General features: G+C 38.5%; 1 long non-coding RNA gene across 4 annotated transcripts in view; it reads right to left on the reverse strand.

Moving 5' to 3' along the window:
• Positions 1 to 13650: 13650 nt before the first annotated feature.
• The window catches only part of LOC102121041 (uncharacterized), a 293022-nt gene continuing 278898 nt past the window's right edge, over positions 13651 to 27774 (reverse strand). For 3 of the 4 annotated variants that reach the window (XR_010576886.2, XR_010576884.2, XR_010576885.2), the window contains 2 exons: positions 25429 to 25939; positions 13651 to 19413 (listed from right to left, as the gene is read on the reverse strand). This is a non-coding gene — a long non-coding RNA (uncharacterized lncRNA). Of the gene's footprint in view, positions 19414 to 20669; positions 20883 to 25428; positions 25940 to 27774 lie in introns of all 4 variants that reach the window. The other variant, XR_012429113.1, reaches the window with a different exon arrangement.

Below are 27774 nucleotides of genomic sequence, written 5' to 3' on the forward strand. Positions count from 1 at the left end.
TGATTGTGGTAATCATTTTACAATGTATACGTACATTGAAACATCATATTGTATACTTTGAATATATTCATTTTTTGTCATTAAAACCTTAACAAAGCTGAAAATAAATTAATGAATTTTTTTGAAACGCAGTTTCACCTCTCCAACATGGAGGTGGGAGGAAAATTCCAGAACATTCAGCTCCAAATTAAGCTCTATCCTAGGCCCTTGGAGAAAGCATCACTTTTAGAAACTGACACTGAAGAGCTTGTATGAACCACTTTGACCAACTATAAAAATTCCTTCTTGGGATAGCAGATTGAAGCAGAGTATTTCTCATTTTCTTTCAAATCCAGTAAGAAAAAGATTAAACAGTTTGCAGTCTCTAGCGGAGAAACAATGTTATGTGGTAAGAAATATAATGGCCAGTGAACTATTGGCCATTATTTTTTGAGCTTTCATCCTAGCCACCACTTCTGCTAACTAGCTGCAAAGCACTAGTCCCTTCACCTTGGTGAGTTACATGCTCAGATAGAGTTTAGGTGGAGCACTCACTTAGATGCAGCACTACCTCCATCTAACACGTAGAGAGTATGAAAAGATGACTTGTAGCTAAGATCTAATTAAGCTTTTGACTATAATTGTCCATTTTCATTATTTTCACTGGAAACCAGCAAACCAAAACTTGCCGTTATACTTATCGTATATTTTATTCTTTCTCATTGTTAAAGCTCAGGGTGAATTAAAATGTTAATTTCAAGGAAAATAATTTAATAATCTGAGATTTTGTTAAATTTTCTTGTTCTTTTTTATATATACTTTAAGTTATGGGACAAATATGCAGAATGTGCAGTTTGTTACATAGGTATACAGGTGCTATAGTGATTTGCTGCACCCATCAACCTGTCATCTACATTAGGTGTTTCTTCTAATACTATCCCTCCCCTGCCCCCCAGCCCCCGACAGACCCCAGTGTGTGATGTTTCCCTCCCTGTGTCCATGTGTTCTCATTGTTCAACTCCCACTTATGAGTGAGAACATGTGGTGTTTGGTTTTCTGTTCCTGTGTTAGTTTGCTGAGAGTGATGGTTTCCACCTTCATCCATGTCCCTGCAAAGGACATGAACTCATCCTTTTTTATGGCTGTGTAGTATTCCATGGTGTATATTTGCCCCATTTTCTTTCTCCAGTCCTTCATTGATGGGCATTTGGGTTGGTTCAAAGTCTTTGCTGTTGTGAACAGTGCTGCAATAAATATATGTGTGCATGTTTCTTTAAAGTGGAATGATTTATAATCCTTTGGGTATATACCCAATAATGGGATTGCTGGGTCAAATGGTATTTCTGGTTCTAGATCCTTGAGGAATCACCACACTGTCTTCCACAATGGTTGAACCAATTTACAATCTCACCAACAGTTTAAAAGTGTTCCTATTTCTCCACATCCTCTCCAGCATCTGTTTTTTCCTGACTTTTTAATGATTGCCATTCTAACTGGCATGAGAGGGTATATATTGTGCTTTTGATTTGCATTTCTGTAATGACCAGTGATGAGGAGATGTTTTTCATATGTTTGTTGGCCGCATAAATGTCTTCTTTTGAGAGGTGTCTGTTCATATCCTTTGCCCCCTTTTTGATGGGGCTATTTTTTCTTGTAAATTTGTTTAAGTTCTTCATAGATTCTGTATATTAGCCCTTTGTCAGATGGATAGATTGCAAAAATTTTCTCCAATTCTGTAGGTTGCCTGTTCACTCTGATGCTAATTTCTTTTGCTGTGCCAAAGCTCTTTACTTTACTGAGATCCCATTTGTCAACTTTAGCTTGTGTTGCCATTGCTCTTGGTGTTTTAGTCATGAAGTCTTTGCCCATGCCTATGTCCTGAATGGTATTGCTTAGGTTTTCTTCTAGGGTTTTTATGGTTTCAGGTTTTACATTTAAGTCTTTAATCCATCTTGAGTTATTTTTTGTATAAGGCGTAAGGAAGGGATCCAGTTTCATTTCTCTGCATAAGGCTAGCCAGTTTTCGCAACACCATTTATTAAATAGGGAATCCTTTCCCCGTTGCTATTTTTGTCAGTTTGTCAAAGATTAGATGGTTGTAGATGTGTGGTGTTATTTCTGAAGCCTCTGTTCTGTTCCATGGTCTATATATCTGCTTTGGTACCAGTACCCTGCTGTTTTGGTTACTGTAGCCTTGAAGTACAGTTTGAAGTCAGGTAGCTTGATGCCTCCAGCTTTGTTCATTTGCTTAGGATTGTCTTGGTTATATGGGTTCTTTTCTGGTTCCATATGAAATTTAAAGTAGTTTTTTCTAATTCTGTGAAGAAAATCAATGGTAGCTTGATGAGGATAGCATTGAATCTATAAATTACTTTGGGCAGTATGGCCGTTTTCATGTTATTGATTCTTTCTATCCATGAGCATGGAATATTTTTCCATTTGTTTGTGTCCTCTCTTATTTCCTTGAGCAGTGGTTTGTAGTTCTTCTTGAAGAGATCCTTCTTATCCCTTGTAAGTTGTATTCCTAGGGTTTTTATTCTTTTTATAGCAATTGTGAATGGGAGTTCACTCGTGATTTGGCTCTCTGTTTATTATTGGTGTTTGTTACGATTTCTATTCTTTTGCATTTGTTAAGGAGTGTTTTACTTTCAATTATGTGGTTAATTTTAGAATAAGTGCGATGAGTTGCTGAGAAGAATATATAGTCTGTTGATTTGGGGTGGAGAGTTCTGTAGATGTCTGTTAGGTCCACTTGGTCCAGAGCTGAGTTCAAGTCCTGAATATCCTTGTATTCAGGGTATATATATTCAAGTCCTGAATATCCTTGTATTCAGGACTTGACAGAAAATATAATTTTCTGTCTTGTTGATCTGTCTAAAATTGACAGTGGGATGTTGAAGTCTCCCACTATTATTGTGTGTGAGTCTAAGTCTCTTTGTAGGTCTCTATGAGCTTGCTTTATGAATCTGGGTGCTCCTGTATTGGGTGCATATATATTTAGGATAGTTAGTTCTTCTTGTTCCATTGATTCCTTTACTATTACATAATGCCCCTTTTTGTCTTTTTAAAATCTTTGTTGGTTTAAAGTCTGTTTTATCAGAGACTAGGATTGAAACCCCTGCTTTTTTTGTTCTGTTTTGTATTTGCTTAGTAAACATTCCTCTATCCCTTTATTTTGAGCCTATGTGTGCCTTTGCACATGAGATGGGTCTCCTGAATACAGCACACCGATTGGTTGTTTATCCAATTTGACAGTCTGTGTCCTTTAATTGGGGCATTTAGCCTGTTTACATTTGAGGTTAATATTGCTATCTGTGAATTTGATCCTGTAATTGTGATGCTAGCTGATTATTTTGCCCATTAGTTGATGCAGTTTCTTCATAGTGTTGATGGTCTTTACAATTTGGTGTGTTTTGCAGTGGCTGGTACCAGTTTTTCCTTTCCATATTTAGTGCTTCCTTCAGGAGCTCTTGGAAGGCAGGTCTGGTGGTGACAAAATCTCTCAGCATTTGCTTGTCTGTGAAGGATTTTATTTCTCCTTTGCTTATGAAGCTTACTTTGACTGGATATGAAATTCTGGGTTGAAAATCCTTTTCTTCAAGAATGTTGAATATTGGCCCCCATCCTCTTCTGGCTTGTAGAGTTTTTGCTGAGAGATCCACTGTTAGTCTGATGGGTTTCCCTTTGCGGATAACCCAATCTTTCTCTCTGGCTGCCGTTAACATTTTTTCCTTCACTTCAACCTCAGTGAATCTGACATGTATGTGTCTTGGGGTTGCTCTTCTCAAGAAGTATCTTTGTGGTGTTCTCTGTATTTCCTGAATTTGAATGTTGGCCTGTCTTGCTAGGTTGGGGAAGTTCTCCTGGATAATATCCTGAAGACTGTTTTCCAACGTGGTTCCATTCCTCCCGTCACATTCAGGAACACCAGTCATATGTAGGTTTGGTCTTTTCTCACAGTCTCATATTTCTTGGAAGCTTTGTTCACTACTTTTCATTCTTTTTTCTCTAATCTTGCCTTCATGCTTTATTTCATTAAGTTGATCTTCAATCTCCGATATCCTTTCTTCTGCTTGGTTGATTTGGCTATTGATACTTCTGTATGCTTCACGAAACTCTTGTGCTGTGTTTTTCAGCTCCATCAGGTCATTTATGTTCTCTAAACTGGTTATTCTAGTTAGCAATTCATCTAACCTTTTATCAAGGTTCTTAGCTTCCTTGCATTGGGTTAGAACATGCTCCTTTAACTCAGAGGAGTTTGTTATTACCCACCTTCTGAACCCTATTTCTGTCAATTTGTCAAACTCATTCTCTGTCCAGTTTTATTCCCTTGCTGGTGAGGAATTGTTATCCTTCGGAGGAGAAGAGGCATTCTGGTTTTTGGAATTTTCAGTTTTTTGCACTGGTTTTTCCTCATCTTCGTGGATTCATCTACCTTTGGTCTTTGATGTTGGTGAACTTTGGATGGGATTTCTGTGTGGACCTCCTTTTCGTTGATGTTGATGCTATTCTTTTCTGTTTGTTAGTTTTCCTTCTAACAGTGAGGCCCCTCTGCGGCAGGTCTGCTGGAGTTAGCTGGAGGTTCACTCCAGACCCCATTTTCCTGGCTATCACCAGTGGAGGCTGCAGAACAGCAAAGATCGCTGCCTGTTCCTTCCTTTGGAAGCTTCGTCCCAGAGAGGCACCCGCCAGATGCCAGCCAGAGCCCTCCTGTATGAGGCGTCTATCGACCCCTGCTAGGAGGTGTCTCCCACTCAGGGGCACGGGGATCAGAGACCCACTTGAGGAGGCACTCTGTCCCTTAACAGAGCTGAAGCACTGTGCTGGGAGATTTGCTGCTCTCTTCAGAGATGGCAGGCAGGAATGTTGAAGTCTGCTGAAGCTGTGCCCACAGCTGCCCCTTCCCCAAGGTGCTCTGTACCAGGGAGATGGGAGTTTTATCTATAAGCTTCTGACTGGGACTGCTGCCTTTCTTTCAGGGAAGTCCTGCCCAGAGAGGAGGAATCTAGAAAGGCAGTGTGGCTACAGCGGCTTTGCTGGGCTACAGTGGGCTCACCCAGTTCAAAGTTCCATATGGCTTTGTTTACACTGTGAAGGGAAAACCACCTACTCCAGCCTCAGTAATGGCTGATGCCCCTCCTCCCACCAAGCTTGAGCATCTCAGGTTAACTTCACACTGCTGCGCTGGCAGAGAGAATTTCAAGCCAGGAGATCTTAGCTTACTGGGCTCCGTGGGGGTGGGATCCCCTGAGCTAGACCACTTGGCTCCCTGGCTTCAGCTCCCTTTCCAGGGGAGTGAATTGTTCTGTCTCACTGGTGTTCCAGGTGCCACTGGGGTATGAAAAAAACTCCTGCAGCTAGCTCAGTGTCAGCCCAAATAGCCACCCTGTTTTTGCTTGAAGCCCAGGGCCCTGGTGGTGTAAGCATCCAAGGGACTCTCCTGGTCTGTGGGTTGTGAAGACCATGCAAAAAGCATATTATCAGGGCTGGAGTGCACCATTCCTCACTGCACATCCCCTCACGGTTTCCCTTGGCTAGGGGAGGTAGTTTCCCAACCCCTTGAGCTTCCCGGGTGAGGCAATGCCTCCACCCTGCTTCACCTCACCCTCCATGGGCTGCACCCACTGTCTAACCAGTCCCAGTGAGATGAGCCCCGTACCTCAGTTGGAAATGCAGAAATCACCCCCACCTTCTGTGCTGATTTCACTGGGAGCTGCAGACTGGAACTGTTCCTATTCGGTCATCTTGCCAGACACCCCAAATTTTCTTGTTCTTGAAAAAATAAATTAGACTTCCCAGCACTTTGGGAGGCTGAGGCAGGTGGATCACAAGCTCAGGAGATCGAGACCATCCTGGCTAATGTGGTGAAACTCCTTTTCTAATAAAAATACAAAAAATGAGGCAGGTTTGGTGGTGGGCACCTGTAGTCCCAGTTACTCGGGAGACTGAGGCAGGAGGATGGCATGAACCCAGGAGGTGGAGCTTGCAGTGAGCCGAGATCACGCCACTACACTCCAGCCTGGGTGACAGAGAGAGACTCCGTCTCAAAATAAATAAATAAATTAATTAAACTTATGCAAACTGAGTTTCTAAGATGGCTCAAAATTTAGATTATTATCATGGAAGTGGGATTACAAAGTATACTTCATTTGTATAACTTTTACGACAATATTCTAATAGGTCTTCAGATGTCTTACAGTACCTCCAACTTATGTGTTGCTAACACCTTGCACAACAGGCTCCCTTCTGAGCAGAGCTGATTGGGAGAGGAATGTGGAGCACATGTCTTCAAAACCAACAAGAATGCACTTTAGGACAGAGGATGAACCACTCAAGACCAGTATTAGTTGATTAGATTTGAAAGAAACTCATGCAATAGTCTGGGGAGAGGTGTTTAAACACCTGAATTTACCTCAGATCTTTAAAGCAATAACCTAATTTTGAGCAACAGTAGCTCTTTCACAGGTGTGCAAAGAATGTTTACTTCCATTGTACTAATTAGTTTTAAATTGAGAAAACATTTAGTAACCGGAAAAACAAAGAAGCTCCTGTTTTTCCAGGACAGAAATAAAAGGAAAAGTAGAACAAGACTAACTACAATATTCAGCTTAACATTTCAAATTTTTCCATTGCCTTCACGAAGCAATGTCTATTTTGTTTTGTTTTTCAAAAAGCACAATTCCCAAGTGTAACTAAAATAGTAAATATGTACACTTACTTTGCTTAAAAGTAATTAAAGATGTCATTTGCTGATTAAAACAAATGTATGCCTAATATATAAATGTATGCTTGTCATTTTTGGTTAAATAAATATTTGTTCATGCCTTATTTTAGGATGTAGTTCTCTTCTAATACATTAGGAGAAAACTCTGAATTAAGGGATAACTCATCTTTTCTGCTAAAAAATTTAATAGCCTCTGCTTCAATTGATTTTAATAAGTGGTAAAAAAAAAATACTGCATTTTCTTTTGCAATTGCAACAATAATGAGATACAATAAATTGCTACTTTAAAATGCATAGCACTGTATACCTTCCAAGCAAAAAAATGTCATCTATTATACACAACATGCACTGACAGGAGTAGGCCTTTGATAAAAAACACATTGTGAAGTGCATTTTTTGCACCTAATGATTTAAATCAAAATTTAAGTAAAATTCACTGTGCTTACATTTTCTTTTCCTCTACCCAATTCCCATGGTACTTTTCTTCATGCTAAATAACCCAAATTTCTTTAGCTTTTCCTTAAAGGACCCATTTTCTAAGCTAATCATTTTTAGTCATTCTCTTTGGACCTCTCTCCAAGATTTCTACATCTTGTTTCAGACAAAGGTCCCACAATAGGATCTTGTCCTCCCGTAAAAATATGATAAATGCTCATCATAGAAGGTACTCTTTAGGGTGGCTCCTTCTCATACATGGAAAGAGTCTTAATCTGACAACTTCATTAACCATTAGCAAGCTGCTATGATTTGAATGTTCCACCCAAACTCATGCTGAAATTTAATTGTCATTGTAAGAGCATTAGGAGGTGCTGCATTTAAGAGGTGATTGGGCCATGAGGGCTCTATCCTCTTGAAGAGATCACTGCTGTTATCACAAGAATAGGTTAGTTATTGAAGGAGTGTGTTCTTGATAAAAAGGATTAGTTCAGATCAGTGTTTCTCTCTGACTCATGGACTCACTTCTGCCTTCCATACTTCTGCAATGGGATGACCCTTGCTGGGTGCCAGTGCCATGCCCGTGGACTTCCCAGCCTCCAGAACTGTGAGCCACATAAACATCTGTTTCTTTATAAATGACCCAGTCTGTAGTATTCTGTTATAGCAGTAGAAAATAGACAGGGCACATGCTAACACCTTTTCTGACTCGAGTACTTGGTGATGGGGTAGAGTACCTAATTTTTTATTTCTCAAACACCTATGTGTCAAGTCCTGTGCTAGACACTTTAGCTGCCTTTTGAAATATTAAACACTGCTATGATTTCTGTTATGAAAAGAGGTTAAATAATCTCACCAAAGCCATAGAACCTATCAGTGGGAAAGTAGGGATGTGATTATAGGTTTAACTAAGTCTAAAGCTCACCATTACAACAAATATTCTTTGTAGTCTCTGATGGGGTTCACACCATAATATGCCAGTCTGTCACAGAATTGTTTTGACTAAAGATGACTGAGAAATATTAGACACAGAACAAGTTCTCTGCCCTCAGTCTCTCTATTAGGAAGGGCAAGATGATTGTTAATCACTCAAGACAATTCTATTCTCGTATCAGCCCAGAGGAATAGAAACCTATATAGCACATCTAACTCGTCCTTATTTTCCTTGAGTTGGTTTCCCCATACATTTACCTTTCTGCAGTTTACTGCCTCTGGAAGCTCAAAATTCCTTTCCTTAGTCTTGTTATTTCTCTACAAATTTATTATTTTTTACTAAGGTGTTATTTAAGCCCAAGTTTTAACCACCCCTTTGAGATATTTATCACTGCTTTCTCCCACATGTGTGTGATGCATATGTTAAAAAACTTCAGTTTATTTTCTCTTGTTAATCTGTCTTTTGTCAGTCTGATTTGCAGGACCTTAACTGGAGAACCTAAAGGTTAAAAAAAAACACATTTTCTCCCCTAAAATTCCCAGGAAATCCTCAACACTGAGAGCAAGTGCTGAAACTTTCCATGGTGAGAATGATTTCATTAGGCTGGTCATTGCTCATTGTTTTGCATCCCAAACACATCAGGAGAGGCACTGGCATAGAAGCAAAGTGCCTGAACCCTGGTGAGCATTTCCAAGGTAAGGATAAGCAAATGCTGCTCTGGCGCCCTCCCATGGACAGTATTATGTGAGGAAACACAGACAGAAGGGCAACCACCTCAGTAGTGACTCAAGAGTTTAAATCCAGGCACAAGGACATTGTGTGGTAATTTAGCCAAGGACAACAGATTAGCTGATTCATCTGGTCAACAAGTTAATGTGCTGATATTTTTAAGTACATTCTATGATGTTTGCACAATGATGACATTGTTGAACAACACATTTCTCAGAAGGTACCCTTGTCATTAAGTGATGCGTGACTGTACATATGTTGCTGTTTATTATATATTTTAGTAACATGTATTAGAACAATAAAAATAAAATAAAAACTGTGGAGAGTGTGAAACGCTTGAAACAAATATTAGAAATCAAAATACCTCCTTTCAATAAAAAGGTGTTTGATCATGTAATCATTTGTGCTCTGCTTATCTGTTGCTCATGATATTTTGAATTGTTAGATGATAAAGGTAAAAGATATTGATAAACATAGGCTAATAGTATTTTGGATCAGAAAGACAACTATCAGCCACTTAATTTTACAAATGAGATAACTGAAGTCATAAGCCATTAGAGAGAATTTTTTAATTCATTTTATTTAGAAACTTAGCCCAATATAAACAAGATGATACATAACTTAATTTTAAAAGAAACTCAACAAAATGCATACTTTTAATTACACCGTAAATGATTTCAAGATTATCATAAGGCATTTTTTAAATAAAAAGTGTTGTAATCATTAGCCCTTAGTCCTTCTTTAATATCAAAATAAATTTCTGACTAAAGCCTATATATTTGTAGGTGCCTATCTCCCCTGAATGAAGATGGAAGAGTAATGCTGACATTTATGACATATCCACCTGGTTTTGTCTGCAGTATCATTGCAGTGAGGTCCATTTTATCTAAAAACAACAACAACAACAACAAAAAACTAAGCATCATTCTTCAAACTTTTGTCTCTCACTTAATTTCTTTAGCTATGTTAGTGTTCTTTCTTTAAATTACTAAATTTCTTAGATTCAAAATTTCTTTTTGTATTATTCAAAATTAATAAAATTGATGATTCATGATGGAAGCAGAAGCAACTTTCAGATTCAGTGTTTGGTTTACAAATTCCTCCTGATTTATAAACCATTCAGACTGAACCACTGCCTGGAGCTTTCCATTTTGTTGCTCTTCTCCTCTGTCTTGCCCATGTTTGCTGCCTCTTAGCTGTTGATAATGTCCACTCTTCAAGTCTTTGCAGTCTTCTGAGTGTCCTTTTCCTATATCTTCTGTCCACTCTTTTCCTATATCTTCTGTCCACTCTTTCATAGTACTCTTTTCCTGAGTTATCATGATTGTCTCTCTTCATGGCCAAACACCGTGAAGCTCTCAGTGTTTAAAAGAAGGCCTTGGGAGTGAAACTCTGGATTTAAATTAGTCTGTACCACGTTGTAATTGTATGACTTGGAGAAATGTTTACCCTCTCTTTGCTTGATTTTCTCATTTGAAAATAGCAATAATAGTAGTACCTATTTCACATGATCGGGACAATTACATAAGTTGATCCATATCTAGTTCACATAAGAATGTTAGCATACATTCATTGCCCAGTAATCCATAAATGATTATCATCATTAGTATTATTTCTGATTATTCTTTCTTAACGTAATCAGGAAGCAAATGAACCCTTACATAAATATTTACCTTTAATTCACTTTTATTCATTCCTTCAAACCCTTGTACCTCCAGATAAGTGTGGCCCCATGTGTTCTAATCTCTAAATGGTACAAATAAAATAGAAGCAGAGAAAAAAAAAAAAAACTTGAAAAGAATTTTGACTTTTACTTGAAAAACTTCTGGAGAATTTGAGTTTGGAAGAGGGAGTATGTTATTCCTATGGAGCAAAACATCTTGAAATTCCTTTCTCTCCACCACTACCATTCTCAATATTATTCCTACGGATGGCAGCTGCTCTTTCACATCTTTTGTCTTTATCACTGTATTTTTACAATCCTCAAGATTTCCTATGCCTAGACTGCCAAATTCTTTACTCCACCAGCCCAACACACCTTCTCTTATACATATATTTGCATTCTCCTTGTCCAGTTGTTCTTAAGCATAGTTGCAAACTGAAAAGACATGAGGTATGTTTAAAATGCTGATATCTCAGCTCAACTTTCAGAAATTTTGCGGTACGGTTATGTGCCACGATATTGTTTCAGTCATAATAATTATGTTTAAGTCAACAACAGACCGCATTATGTATTGGTGGTCCCATAGGCTTATAATACTGTATTTTACTGTGCCATTTTTTGGTCTAAATATATCTAGGTACACAAATACTTGCCATTGCATTACAGTTGCCTACAGTATTGAGTACAGTAATATGCTGCACAGCTTTGTAGCCCAGGAGCAATAGGCTAAACCACATAGCCTAGCTGTGTAGTAGGCTATACCATACTACATACTAGAGTTATGTAAGTAGACACTGTCATAGTCACCCTTCAGTGAAATACCTAAAAATGCATTTCTCAGAATACATTCTCATCGTTGAGCAGCACCTGACTGTAATTGGCCTATGCATTGGAATTTTTCATAGTTCTCTGAGTGATTTTAATATCCAGCCAGGGTTAAGAACCACTAGTTATTCTTTCTTCTCCTCTTGTCAGTGTAAATCTTCTAGTTTTTTCCTTTCTTCCCACACTGAAGCTCATGATAAAGTTCAGAAGCTGGGAGTGAGGAAATGTCAAGTGTTCAATGCCAGAATTTTCCTTAGGGAGACTGAGACAGGAAACATACGCTGGATATTTATTCATGTGAGATTTTGTCACTATTATACTTTCCCTCTTTTCTTTGATCCTTGAGGACCTAGGCCCTTTCTCCCCCTTATCTCTGCCACCTCTATTCATTGGCTGGAGCTCTCACACAACCATTGATTAGCTGAAGCACTGTTCAGATTCCCTCAGGAAACCTTATTCTGGTTGCCTCTGTGGGTAAGTGACCCACATTCATAATGATGCTCAGGTTTTGTAAAGGTCTTTATATAAAACCAAAGCATATGTTTTGAAAAGCAGCTAAGGTGCAAGTTTGAATAGTCTGTATTGGGATGAGGCCAGGATTGGGACTCACTGTCTTCCACTTATTATCTGTGTAAGTAAGTTCGGGCATCACCTGCAAAATAGGGTTGATGACATTTTATCTACTATACCACTATGTGGTAGAGATAAATTAAATCATCATTTCATGTCTATTTCAGTTTTTTGTTTTTTGAGATGGAGTTTCTCTCTTATTGCCCAGGCTGAAGTGCAATGGCACGATCTCAGCTCACTGCAACCTCCACCTCCTGGGTTCAAGCAATTCTCCTGCCTCAACCTCCCGAGTAGCTGGGATTACAGACATGTGCCACCACACCCGGCTAATTTTATATTTTTAGTAGAGACGGGATTTCTCCATGTTGGTCAGGCTGGTCTCAAACTCCCAACCTCAAGTGATCCGCCTGCCTTGGCCTCCCAAACTGCTGGGATTACAGGCGTGAGCCACCGTGCCCAACGTCTATTTCAGTTTTTATTGTGTATTACTTACAGTCTTCCACAATAATTTACTGCAAACTTAGATTGGCATTTACTGTAAATTCACAGATTTGAATTTGCATCAGGTAAACTTTTTTTAAAAGACTCTTTTGCACAGGATTGTCATTTTCTAACACATTGCTTAAAAGGAAATATGGACACCACATGGAATTCTGTGCTATTTTAGTTCCTAAGCACTCAGAACAGAGGCGGTGGGGGAATTCAGAGAAATGGCACAGAGTTCTAGAAACAGCTGTGTCATGTCTGTGTCATACTGCCATACGCCATAACACCCCTCCAACACACACACACACACACACACACACACTGCTTCCAACTTTTATATTTTTTCCTATTCTCTAGGAAATGTTGGGCACACATAGTTTGACTCTGTTCAAGTGTCACCTTCTCAAAGAGGACAGACTCCCAGACCATCTATCTAAAACAAAGACTTCTTTCACTCTCCATTCCCTTCACCTACTTCGTTTTTCTTCATAGGCCTTATTACTACCTGAGTGCGTGTACAATATTGATTAATGTTTCCTTCTATACAAGATAAAGTCCAAGAGAACAGGTTCTTCTGTTGTCCCCATCTCTTGTTACATCTCAACATTAGAGCAATGCCTCATGCTTAATAAGCATTCAGTAAATATTTTTGAGTTTAAAAAGCTTCAAATTATAATAGACTGAGTGCTTATCTATTATTTTAAACACAGAATCTAAGACCTAAAGAAAGTTAAATGATTTTCCAAAGCTTCTGAAAGAAAATGGTGGAGCTATAATTGTATCCCTGATTACCTGCTTCAAAATCTACTGCTCTTGCAACAATAGCAGGCTGTCACCTTTACCCCTCAACCCTATTCTCCATTAAAGTTCCTGTTTATTTATCTTCTTTCTATAGACTTCATCCCATGAGCTATGAAGGGGTGCCTAACAGTATTTGAGTCTAAAAAATGTATATTGCTTGGAAATTTTAACTAAAAACAATCTCTGAATAAAATGAAATCTAATATAATTAAATGTCTACAAAATGTAACATGTAAACTACTTAGTCAATTCATTATTCTGTTCCTCAACTCTATTCTTATTTTGTTATACAGAAATTAGTTTGAACATGGGATATAAGCACATTAAAATACATTTGATATGATCTTGGAAAACCTCCAAAAGTAAAAATGCCTAAAACCACCCAAACATCCTTGCCTAGTAATTGGAAGGGTCACAGATATTGCTGGATTTTACATCAAAATAACTCTGAGGAAAGGTTTTTCTTTGTTTGTTTTGTGTTTTGCATATGTGTGGATGTGTGCATTTTGTTTTTGCCTTTTTTTTTTTTTTAGCTTTATGCATAATCTGGTGCTTGGGCTTCTAATTCCTTGCATAAATCTTTTTATTAGAGATTTTTTTTAGATAAAATCCTTCCGTGGACTAATTAGGCAGAGTGGTGTATTAGTCCATTTTCACACTGCTATAAACAAATACCTGAGACTAGGTAGTTTATAAAGAAAAGAGTTTAATTGACTCACAGTTCTGCATGGTCAGGGAGGCCTCAGAAAACTTATAATCATGGCAGAAGGCAAAGGGGAAGCAGTCACCTCTAACATGGCAGCAGGAGAAAGAGCAAGCGAAGGGGACGTGCCACACTTTAAAACCATCAAATCTTGAGCTCTAACATGAAAACAGTAAGGGGAAAGGCAGCCCCCATGTCCCAGGCATTTTTCCACCAGGCCCCTCCTTCAACACTTGGAGATTACAATTCAAGATGAGATTTGGGTGGGGACTCAGAGCCAAACCATATTAAGTGGTTAGCATTGGCAAATGACAGCAGTAGTGCTTAGGAGCTCGTGTTCTGTGGTGCAGTGACTTCACTTTAAATCTTGGCTACATCAGTTATTTAACTTTGACCTTGGGCAAGTAGCTCAACTTCTCTAAACCACATTTTCTCTTTATAAAAAAGTGAAAGCTGAGTGCGGTGGCTCACACCTGCAATCCCAGCACTTTGGGAGGCCGAGGTGAGTGGATCATGAGGTCAAGAGATTGAGACCATCCTGGCCAACATTGTGAAACCCCATCTCGACTGAAAATACAAAAATTAGCCAGGTGTGGTGTTGTGTGACTGTAGTCCCAGCTACTCGGGAGGCTGAGGCAGGAGAATGGCATAAATCCAGGAGGCAGAGCTTGCAGTGAGCCAGGATGGTGCCACTGCACTCCAGCCTAGGTGACAGAGCGAGACTCTGTCTCAAAAAAAAAAAAAAAAAAAAAAAAAAAAGGCAGAGACTACAATAGCCACTAACCTCATAATGTTATTGTGAGAATTATGTAAAATAATATGTGGTAAGTATCTAGCATTGTTACTGGCACCCAAAAGTGTTCAATGGCATTAACTATTACTGTTATCAGTATTCATTTTATTACTCTTAGTTATCATTATTAGTATTATCATTCTTTAATGTAGCAGATCCTTTTCATCTCATGAGAGCAACTAACACACTTTCTATCCCATTTTCTGCAAGAAAGTTCATGAATTTAGTACCAGCTGATGCCAACTCCCAATTCTAGGATGGAAGAATGGCCGATCCTCTTTTCTGCGAGAAAGTCCTGTGCTCTCAGAGCATCTACTTCAAGCATGTCTTTGGAAAAGGACAATCACTTGTCTGACTGTTCAAAGAACAACCCCTGTAGCAGTCTCATGCCCACCAGGGCAGTGTTGGGGGAATAGAAAGAAAGAGAATCAGAAAAGAAGACTCTCTTCTCTCAAAGTCCCCAATACCATTTCTTTAATACTTTTTCAGTTTATGAGATTTGACAAGGAAATAAAGGCATTGCTTCAGGCCATTCCAATTTCACAATGTAAGTATTCTTTTAAAATTGCTACATCTAGGGGAGTCTTTATATCCATGTCATTACTCAAGGAAAATTGTGAGGATACGGGTAAGAGTGTAAGAGAAATCTTATTAAAACATCACATGCAAAAAAAAAAAAAAAAAACCAAACCTCCTTCCTCTCCACTTGAAAGACATCTCTTTCTACTTACTTCATATCATTCATCAAAAATTTCATGAGAAGTTGAATGATTAGTATCCTTCCAAATGCTTTGAAAAGGTATGGTACATAAAGGGAAAGAAAATAGAGCACCATACCAGTGGTAATGTAATAGTCATAAGATACATATTGAAATTGAATGCATAATAAACCCACAGGGGTATGTAGATGAAAGAATAGAAAATGAAGGAATGGATCTGATTTACAACAGTATGTGAAACCAAGAATAGGAATAGTCTCCTGGAACTAGATCTCACTAAAAGAAAACTTTACTGAACGTTTTGTACTAGTTGACAGAAATAATCATACAGATGTGTGTGCATGAGAGCATGTGTGTGTGTGAGAGCATGTGTGTGTATGTATAACCCCTTCGAGATCCTTAAGCAAATGACACTTAAAAACACACAAAACATAAACATATTTAGTGATAAATAGAAAAATTACTTTAGATGAAAATAATATTAGCATGGCGGGTGGGAAGGCGGAGGAAACAAGGCTTCTCAAAAAGGAATTGTTATATTGTCTTCACATGTCTTATCAACAATGATGAAGTAATGTCTTCACAGTTCTGAAGGAAAATTGTTTTGAATTTGAATTTCATTTTCTTTCAAAATGTCAGTTAAAAGTGAGTCAAGAAATAAGAAATGTTTATCTCCATGTATATATCCTAAAAATATTACCTGAAAATGGACTCCAGTAAATGAAAAGAAAAATGAAACCGTAGGAACAAAATGCAAAGTAAAAAACAAAACAACAGTGGGAACAAATGCAGAAGAACTTCAAACACAGTTCCAGGAGGAGCACTGTGCCATGCAGCACCCCTAGAAGGCAATGGGCCCAGTAAGAACCATAATATACTCATGAAGAACATAACAAATTCCATTCAACAGATAATTTGTTTAAAAAGTTGCAAGATGGCCGGGCGCGGTAGCTCACGCCTGTAATCCCAGCACTTTGGGAGGCTCAGGTGGGAGGATCACAAGGTCAGGAGATAGAGACCTTCCCAGCTAACATGGTGAAACACCGTCTCCACTAAAAATACAAAAAATGAGCCGGGTGCGGTGGCGGGCGCCTGTAGTCCCAGCTACTCGGGAGGCTGAGACAGGAGAGTGGTGTGAACCCGGGAGGCAGAGCTTGCAGTGAGCCGAGATCACACCACTGCACTCCAGCCTGGGCAACAGGGCAAGACTCCGTCTAAAAAAAAAAAAAAAAAAAAAAAGTTGCAAGATATTAGTGATAACTTGAGAAAGGCGCATGCTCCTTTTGTCAACAAAAAAAGGCAATTACAAATTCCAGAGAAAACAAAAACAAAAATTTCACCAATAAAGTAATTTTCCAAATAGGAAGCAAATGTCACATGAATTGAAAAATTGACCAACAGAGAAAATGACCTTCTATTTAATTTGGATGCTTCAAGGAACACACTCCTTAAAGGAACAAACTCCCATAACTAAGACAGGCTTAGCAGCAGTGACATTTCCTGCTCTAGGTGTCCAGTCACTTACTTAAATAAAATGAATATTATTTATTTAATCGTAATGTTGCAAATGCTGTTTACACGTTTTCCATGCTTAGAATCAATGACTACATAAAGTTTATTACAATGAATTTCAGGTATGCAGAACAGAAAGTACACAACACTCATACATAGCTGGCAGCAGTCTGCAAGTGGGAGGAAGAGAAAAGGGAAGGGCACTGAATGAGTATTAATCTCCACTATATGAATGTACTATTTTGCATATTGGAAGGTAAGAGATACTGTCTAGTGTTTACAATAGATTATTATACAGATATCTAAGTATATTTTAATATATTTAAATATTTTATGTATTTATATATAAATATATATTACATTTCATATATTTAAAATATATATTATGTATGTTATATATAAATATTTCATATATTTAAAATATTTTAAATATATTAAAATGTAATTATATGTATTTAAGTTATTTTAAATAGGTATTAAGTAGGATTAAAACTCTCAGAACTACTAGTTAGTAGTAACTGTAAGTTAATAATTAGAGAAACTGTTAAAATAACTTAGAATGTGAAGCACACCTGCCAAGAGACAGTTTGCTCTAAACTGATGGGTTTGCTGGGATTAAGGGAAAGTCCCAGGCAAGTCTGGACAAGTTTGTCATCCTAGAAGCATATGCAAGTTAGTATCCTCAGATTTAATAGCAGGGAGTCAATATAAAAATTATAAATCAAGAGAGAGATATATCAGCATATTGTTTAAATGTACAGTGACATTCATAGCAGCAGTTAGCATGCTGCTCTTTGAAGTCATACAGACCTGGGATTGTAGACCCAGCTCTACCAATTACTGGCTCCATGATGTTCAGCAAGTTACTAACCTCTCATAATCACATCTACCTCAGTAGATCATTGTGAAGATGATGTAAAAAATGCGTGCAAAGTGATAAACCAGAACCTGACACAGAATAGAGCTTTGGGAACTGTGTGTTAGTATTATAGTCATCATTGATATTCTTTATGGAAGCCATTCACTGTGTGTGCAAAAAATACTGCATGAAAAGCATATTGAATGTTTAGTTAGTTGTTACACCTGTAAATATCTATGGAATTAATGTTAGGGCTTACTTTGGCTGGCCAATGCGCTAAAAAATATTTAAAGGTGTTACATCTGGTGTTCACGTGGGGAGAGAGGGTGAAAGGACAAGCAGTATTTTCAATGACGAAGTTGTATGGTACTTCAATATAACTCACAAACATTAACTTCACCAGAGAGAGACAAAGGGTGAGGGAGAGAAAGAGGGGAGGGAGAGAGAGAGAGAGAGAGAGAGAGACAGAGAGTCATGTAATACTGACTACTATGCCAGTCATTTCTCTCAATGGTTTCTTGCTTCTGGCAGTAAATGAAATCACACATGCTATAACCAACATTGCTTCTTGGAAATTTGTGAAAAACATATGTGCATGGTTTTAAAGTTTCTCCTATGAACATAACTTAGAATATTTCCATAACCAGGCCGGGCGCGGTGGCTCACGCCTGTAATCCCAGCACTTTGGGAGGCCGAGGCAGGCGGATCACGAGGTCAGGAGATCGAGACCATTCTGGCTAACACGGTGAAACCCCGTCTCTACTAAAAATACAAAAAATTAGCCAGGCGTGGTGGCGGGCACCTGTAGTCCCAGCTACTCGAGAGGCTGAGGCAGGAGAATGGCATAAACCCGGGAAGTGGAGTTTGCAGTGAGCAGAGATCACGCCACTCCATCTCAAAAAAAAAAAAAAAAAAAAAGAAAGAAAAAGAAAAGAAAATTTCCGTAACCAGATAAATAAGTAGTATGGCTTTGTCAATATTTTTGAGAAGAAATTGAGAAGAATTGAGTGTTATAGTTTTTCTGTCAATGTTTTTCATTGACAGAGAAGAAGTTATGGTTTTGTATGCTCATTTTATAGTTGTTTAAAGAAATTCCAAGAATAATCCACCCAGAAGTAATTTTTGACTTCTATACTGGCTTTAGAATTTGAGGTTGTGTAAGATATAACTTTAATTTACAACTGTTTTGCACCATGAGCATTTTAGTAGGTATCAGTTATAATCTTATAAGAATAATAAATAATAAAATGATGCTTACAATAGCTGAGATCATATAATGTGAGAAACTATTTGTAATAAATGCTAAGTAAGAAGATAGGAAGATATAAATTTTTATATACACAATGGCTACAGGTAAATTAAAAGAGTGAATAGAAAAAAAGACTTAAAAATATATATAACAAAAAACTAATATTGGCCAAGGCTGTGTTAAGGTGATAGGATTATGGGTGGTTTTATTTTATTTGCCTGAGTTTGTAAAATTTAAAAACATACGATTTTAGAAACCTATAAAAAGGCAGACACAAATTAATAATGACAGAATATACACAGGTGCTCTAACCAAAATCTATCTTTGGAAATGATTCAGATTTCAGAATTGTGCAGTAGTCTCAAATTTTAATGACTGGTCTTTTCTTCAGGAATTCCAGGCAATATTGTTTCACCACATCATCCAGTTTACCTAAAGTAGAAAATAGCAATAACTTACGTAAAACTATTTGTATTTGACTTTGAAATACTTCCAAAAAGCATTTCAGCCAGGCATGTCCCCAGACCAATACTATGAGCTATGTGCCTCCCCCAACCCTCACTTCCTCTATGCTAACCAAATACTTTTGCTACTTGACTAGACCACTATGTCCAAGTTTAGTTGGATCACACCACTATTCCAAAGCCATGGCCATACCAATACCCCATAGTTGGATCTAAGCAACAGAAGTTTGGCTTCTCAGGTAGACTTTGGCAGGCTGTAAATACACATTTCAGTTTTCATCCAGGTTATATGCTGATTACCACAAAAACATCCATTATTATGTGAATTAATATATAAAATACATCAAATCTTATCCCAGAAACAGAATAACTGCAGACATTAAAAAGCCTATTAAATATGATGAGCCCATAAATTTAGCACATCTTGCTCTTTTCTTCATCCCCAGTTTTGTAAAATGGTTTGTTTCATCATGAATGTATTTTTGCATTCAATCAACATTAATAATAAGAGCTAAAATACATTCGGTTCTTTTTATTTACTAGGCATTTAACTGAGAATTTGGCATTTAATCATTATCTTGCTGATAAAAAACTTGAGGCTTAGGAAGGTTCATTAACTTGCCCAAGAAACTATTGAGAATTAGTGGATTCAGGACTTAAACTCTCATTTGCCCATAAAGCCTCAGCTCTTTAACGATTATGCGATAAGACTTTCTATTAATTGAAGACCTACTAACTTCCAGGCTTTCCTAGGTGATAGAGGACACAAAGTTGAATAAGAACCCTGACACCCAGGAGCTAAAAAAACATATTGTTCTTCTTTCAGGAGTTTACAGGCAACAGGGATCCATGATATCTCTTTCCCCTCAATTCCCAAGCTTTCAGCAGAACAAGACAGACTGGTAAATAGAGGAAGGGCTATTTAAGCCAACTCTCATGATCCAACGTCGGATTTGACTTGATTATCAAGCACTTTTAAATTGTAGGTTCAGGTTAAGCATCCCTAATCCAAAAATTCAAAATCCAAAATGCTCTGAAATCTGAAACTTTCTGAGCACTGCCATGGTACTCAAAGGAAATGCTCACTGAAGCAATTCCAGTTTTGGATTTTCAGATTAGGGATACTCAACTGGTAAGTATAGAGTGCAAACATGTCAAAATATGAAAAAATCCCAAATCCAAAATGCTTCTGTTGCCAAGCATTTCAGATAAGGGGTACTCAACCTGAACCATCAATTCTGGAATCTCCAAATGGCTGTTCATGTGACTGCAGTGGCTCAATGACATGGCCCATCTTCCTATGACATCTTCTCCAGTAAACAATGCCAGGGTCTGGCAGATGAAGGATACAGTTGTGCATATCAGGAAACCCAATTCTGAGATGTATCCACTTCCGCTCATGAGGCTTTGAGACTTGGCTCCTAGCTATGGAGTTACCTTTAGAGCAAGAACCATATTACATACCACTGAGGAAACTTGAACAGAAAGTCTTACCACGCACACCCAATCACAGGCATGTTCACAGAGACTGCCTGGATAAATTTGTTGCCTTGATGACCTACCCACCTTCACTACTCTTTCACTCCAAACAATAGCCAGAACAATACTTTAAAGAGCGTAATGGAAACTTGCAACTCCTCTGCTGAAAACCTTCAGAAGCTTTCCATTTCTCTATGGATTAAATCCACAAGACTTTATTGCAAATGTAACAAGGGCTTGAGTGATCAAGACTTGTTCAGTGAGTCAGCAAGTGGTTATGAAAGGGCATCACACAAGCCCTATCCACTCTGACTTTACTCCTTACTCACCACTCTCCAGGGATAATACCCCTGTTTCCATTCTCTTTTGTGGGGTTTCTATGCATGCTGTTCCTAAATTTATTTTGGCCACCAACCATCCCTAAATTAATTCGTAGGCCTTTCTTAGAGAAGTCCTTACTGTCCCCACAGATCAGATTGAATTACATATTAATAAAATATTTTCTTGGAATAAAGAAATGTGGCTCATGTCTCTATAAAAACTAAAATTTGCAGCTTCTCAAGATACTCTGCATCTCCTTCACAACCTTTACCCCAAGTGCCTGGAATTTAGCAATCATTTGTTTGAGAATTTAATGTTTTTCGCTCATGATCCATTTCAACTTGGTGAAGACAGATCACTTATATCTTGTTTGTTACTGAATCCACAGTGCCAGGCACATAGTGCTCGAAAATTATTTGCTAAATTAATAAAGATTCACTAAAAAAGAATAAAAAAGACAGTCATCTTGTGTCTTTTTACCAAGAACCAGACATGATCCAAGATGTTCGGGACCCTTTCTCTTGCAAGCCTGTTGCCTCTTGCAGCTTTCTAGGCTCCAGTGGAATATTTTGTCCTAAAAGCACTGACTTTGAAATATCTGAAGTTTGATGACACAGAGCTTTCCCTAAGAGTAGGAAGAAAGGCAGTCCTACCCTATCTTTAACAGAGGACATTTCTTGTGAAAGGCTACACAGTTCCTTAGAACCCCTCATCATTCATTTCATTCACTCGACAGAGAAGCTAAGAGTTCCCTTTGTGCCTGGCACTAGTGGAATTCTGAGCATTCACAAAGAAAAGGCGGTTCCTGTCCTGAAAGAGCTTCTTGTGAAGAAGGAGAGATGGAAAACAAAGTCAATGATGGACACACAGTGTGGCAATTCTGAGAGAGGACCTCTGAAGAGGGACACCTAAACTAGCAAGAAACACTGAGGAAGAGGTAATCTGGAACCACTGCTAAGAAGATTCGGGGCCCCAGAGAAGAAGGAACCAGCCACTAGACAAACATGTGCCAGGAGAACCCATGGCAAAAAGCAATGTAAACAACAGGAGCAGTTTGTGACGAGCCAGGGGGCAAGGGAAGAAAATGCAAGTCAGAAAAATGCCAGTTTAAAGATGGGTGCCGAATAGTGGACAGACCTGGTCGGGGCCCAGACCGGGGAGGACACTTGGGATCCTGTTTTAAAGGTGATAGAAAGCTGCAAAGACTTTTGAGCCTGGAAGTGTGGCTGGAGGAGTCAGATCTGCATTTTAGAAACAGCACCTCAAAACAGTGTTAAATAGACGGAAGGGGAGCTATAAATAGGACAAACGTTCTGAGAGGACTTCAGGAAACATTGGCATATTTTGAGATGGGAGTTGGAATGAAAAAATAAAGATTTGTATATATTGAAAAATGAGTACACTCCCCCTTTTTTGAGAAAATGTTTACATACATCATTTCCCTGGAAGTAAATTAGGAAATGAGGATAATGATTCTGTAAAACCTAAAGACTGTTGGTGACTCATTATCCAATTAATTGATATGAATAAATTGGGCAAATCAAGCTAAATGAGAGTCAGTCACTGCATGTAACTAGAGAAAGAGTGATTGCTTTTTTTATTTTTGGTTTTATTTGTGTTTTCCTTTTTTTAAAAAAATTATAAAATCAGGGATCTTGAGCCCCACTGAGGAGCAGTGGGTCAGGAATGTCCAGAGTCTCTGACCCTCAGAAACAGGACATGGGGTGATGTGGATTACATGGACCTTGGAGTGGAAGTGATTCAGCTAGGTTTGGAAGTCTTTCTTGTCACCTTGGAGCCCACCCACAGCTACCATGTCACAGCAACCAGCCCCGCTGGCAGCAAGGGACACCATTCAACCCACCCTAGAGTGAATTTTTTCAGATTAGAAAAGAAGAATCGAACTGCTATCAGAAATGGAAAGAAAAAGGAGTTGCTTGTTTATAGTTTTTGTTTTTAATCACTGTGAAGCTTGTATTTAAAAGAATATGCTTCCCTTCTCAGCAATAACAGCACCTCAAATTCACCAGGCTCCTCCAACCCTGATGAAGAGGGATCAGCCCTCTTTATGCTCCCGTGAGTTGCAATAATATGTGAGCATCTCTTAAGAGGCTGTGAAGGTAAAATTCAGGAGAAGAATGAGCAAATTCACACTAACAAATTGGCAACCTTTTAAGAAATTCATGCTTCATCAGATTATTTCAGAAGATGGGACAAGGCCAACAAACTATTCCTGGAACTTCTTTGCAAAACTGCAAGCTGAGTCTGAACTTGAGCAATGGCTGCTGTACACTTTTTGCAACTGATTTGATGTCCAATTGCAGCTCCAACTTTGCATTCTGAGACCATTTACAGATTCATTTTTATGTAACTTGAAAGATCTTGAAACTTTCAGCTTGACACAGTCATATCTCTCATTTATTCCCATCCATTAAAAGCCTTGCCTTACTCAGGTAGATTACCCAAACAAAAATGCCTAGATGCCAGTAGCGATATATGCCTTCAGTGGTAAGCAGGAAAGTATTTTCTTGAGTACAGTTTTGAAAGAAGTATGTATGAATGTGTGTAAATGTATGTGTGCTTTAAGTTACTCAATTGTGTAAATTGTAATTGAATTGACCTTGTCTTAGGCAATCTGGCCTTGAATTTGATGTTCAATTACAGTTAGAAAATTTATTTTGTTTACAAAAGAGTATTGTTTTGTGAACATGTAAATTGCAATAGTGGAGCACTTTTATGACAGTATTAGTGTTAAATATGTGTCCTAGTTCCAGGAATATCCTATGAATCATGAGTTAGAAAAGGACCAAAAAATGTGATTATAATGGCATAGATAATGTTTGTAGTCCTAGGTCTACAAATGTGTGGTGTGGAATAAAAACACACTAGGAATGGATCATTTAATGCTGTCATGTTATGTTAGAAAAATGCCTTGACTCAGCCTTAGAATACCCATGTGGAACATTAGTAAGATTAAACTCATCCACACAATCAACATCTCCCTAGACAAACATCCTAAGCAAGTTAATATTCAGACAGTTGTTCTTGATAAGGTGATGTTGACTATTAGCTACACACACACACACACACACACACACACACACACACACACACACAAATCCACCTGAAAAACCTATGGGTTAAAAAAAAAAAAAAAAAAACTAGCTTATTATACTAAAGCAGACTACAACCTTGACAGAATATTAATAGTGTCTCAAAAGGAAGACATCAAGGGAAAGTGTTTATGGGATTTCAGGGCCAGAAATGAGTCATGTTAAGGCAAGGTGGAGTTTCTTCATCCGTTCTGGCTGCTATAACAAAATACCATAACTTGGTGGCTTAGAAACAACAGAAATTCATTTCTCACAGTTCTATAGGTTGGAAAATCTAAGATCAAAGTGCTGGCATAATCTGTGTCTGCTGAGTGCCCATTTCCTGATACATTGAGAACAAATTCTCACTGCGTTCTCACATAGTGGAGGGGGAAACGCAGCTCTCTGCGGCCTCTTTTAGAAGAACACTAATCCCATTAATGAGCGTGAAGCCCTTGTGGCCAATCACCTCCCAAAGGACAATCTCCTAATACCATAAATTGGTGACTAGGTTTCAATACATGAATTTCAACATTTAAACCATAGCATCTAAAATTAGTTGGGAAGGAACAAAGGGTATGAAATAATAGTTTTGGGTGGATAGACACAACATGATGAAAGTCTTGAAGAAAGTTTTGATGAGCAAGATAAGTAAGCTCTTTAGTTGGTGCTATTATTTAAATATATGTCCCTTCCAAAACTCATGTTGATATTTTATTGATGTGGGGTCTTTAAGAGGTAATTAGGTTAGGAGGGCTCTCATGAGATAATTAATGCTATTATCACAGGAATGGGTTAGTTATCCTGAGATGGGATTAGAGAAGTAAGTTTGGCCTGATTTCTCTCTCTGTCTCATGTGTGTGCTTCCATCCTCCACTCCTCCACTATAACACGACCCTCACCAGACACCAGTGCCATCCTCTTAGATTTTCTAACCTCCAGAATTGCAGGTCAAATAAACTTTTCAAAATAATTATCTAGTCTGTAATACTCCGTTATAGCAGCAGAAAAGAGACTAATACACGTGGGTTAACTTATTTCTTCCAAGAGCAGGTATTTCCTGGAACAAGCAGCTAAGTAGTTAATTTTACCTGGTTTCAGTACTATTTAGCATAGAGACAGTAGACAATATTTGGCCCCAGAATTGTTTAGTACATGAAGAAGGTATGTTTGATCTCAATTCTTAGTCTCTGATATTGGTCTTTTTACAGTCTAAATTGGGATCTGATCATTGCACGTTGTTGGGTTTGTAGCAAGTAGGTTTCCTGATGCTAGTAATTGCAGTTTCATGGCATCACGCCCACCATATACTATAGATCAAAGTCACAAGCCGGCTTGTTTTTAAGGGGTGGAGACATAAGCAGCACCACCTTTCAATGAGAAGAATCTCAGATAATTTGTGTCCACATCTTCAAACTACCATAGTTCTCCTTTGGCCACAAATTGTTTACATTCCTCCCATGACTCTCCAAAAAGATTCATCAAATTATCAAATTAGTCTCAGGCTTGAGGGACAGGATCTTGTCATCAAAATCAGGTCCAGATGTGGCAGAGGCTCCATAGCTTCAATTCCTTGAGTACAATTCTTTTTGATCTAAAAATCTATGAACAAAAAAGACAAATTATTAGCTCTACACATGCCAAATGTACATTAGCTGAAGAAGCACAGTCATTCCTGTTCAAAAACAGGGGCAGGTAGAAGGTACACAATAATTGATCCACAACAATTTAGAGACAAGCAGGGCACATGTGGCCAGTTCCTTGACTAAGGACAAGTAATAACTCTCTGGTAATCATTCTATCATCTCTTGGCTCTGCCCTCTGGTCTGCTTTCCTTCCCAAAGAAATAGCTTGTGTTTGCAGTTAAGTAATTTTCTCAACCTGCTTCTTACTTATAGACATTCAAGAGCCCAAAGGCTACTTTTTAAATTTGTATTGTCTCTACCCTTTTCTCTCCAAGCTGTTATAATTCTTTTTAAGGCTTTTTGTCTTCTTACAAATTGATTTATATTCCACACTATTAAACAAAACCACACCCATAGGCATTTTCAGAATAGGTTCTTCTCTCCCTGGGTCTTTGCAGCTGTTGTAGAATAATGACCTTGGACTTCTTTGAAGTCCTATTACTTACTGGAGAGAATGTGTGACGCATACACATACCATCGTTAGAAGACATATGGTCTTCTTGAAAGAGTCTTTGAGGTGCTGATTTAAATGTTTCTAAGATTTTAATAAGGGATTTTACTAACCATATTTTCAGCTTTATTTTTTCTAGGTATAACCCTGAATTTGATCTTTGCCATAGGATATTTCTTACTTTGAGAACCTTCTGCTTTCTAGAAAGAATATCTGGAGCCTCTACTTTTCCTTTAAACCCAACTTTAAGACTGAATAGTTTATTTTCTCTCTTCCCACGTTTTATTATAAGCAGCTAGAAAAATCCACAGTTTCTTCAGCACTCTGCGTGGAAATCTCTTTACCATACCATTGAGTTTATAGGGTATGTTTCCTCTCTTCCTATGTTTCCATGTTACTGCAATGACAATTTCTGCCACAACCTTCAGGTCTTTGTGCCCTCACTGGTAACCTCCTTTAGCCTTGTCAGGCTTCTGCCTGCCACCTAATCACAAAATCAATGCCACAATGCCACATATTTCAGAATTTATTAAAGCACCACACTTCTTCCAGGGCCCCAATTCTATATCAACCATCTATTGCTGTTTAATAAAGCACAACAAAAGTTACTGGCATAAAATTACAACAATTGATGTGGATTTGTATTTTGCCATCTTTATTGCCTTTAGCTGTTTGTCTCCTCCTGGGGAGTCGAAAATATACCTGGGTTCTTCCATTTTGGGCAAAGAATGCCAACTTTTAGCCCACCTCCCATCACCTCATTGTGCTTTGTTGATCCAGGTGGAAGTGTGTGCTCAGCTCTGCACAGGATGGGGAGAGAAGAATATTGACCAGCCTACTTTGTGTACATTGCATTGTTCAGTGTTCTTGAACACTATAAGCTCAGCTCCCCACGGGGACCCACTGACACTGGGGTAGGCAGGGGAACCAGAGTGCCGACTAGCTCTGCTTCATACTGCCCTGTTCGGTCTCATTGCCTTCAGGTAGGTGTGGAAGTTTGGGCTCTGTAGGGCTCCTGTGACACCAACAGTGAGGTGAAAGTGGAGTGCTGGTAGACTAGCCTCAACTCGTACCACCTCGTATAGTCTCGTGGATGCCAGCAGAAGATGAAGGCTCAGCTCCTGGCTGGGCTCCATGGATCCTGAAGGTGGATGGTGAAGCACAGTGGTGACTATTGCCTTGCACCTCCTCATTATGTCTCATTGTTGTTGGGTGGATGTGAAGTCTCAGCTCACCATCAGACCGTGTTGGCACTGCTTGGGGGAAATATCAGAGCGCTGTCTATTTCCACCAGACAGATA

This window comes from Macaca fascicularis, chromosome 1 (genome assembly GCF_037993035.2).
Source record: "Macaca fascicularis isolate 582-1 chromosome 1, T2T-MFA8v1.1".
In the NCBI taxonomy this organism is placed as follows: Eukaryota; Metazoa; Chordata; class Mammalia; order Primates; family Cercopithecidae; genus Macaca; species Macaca fascicularis.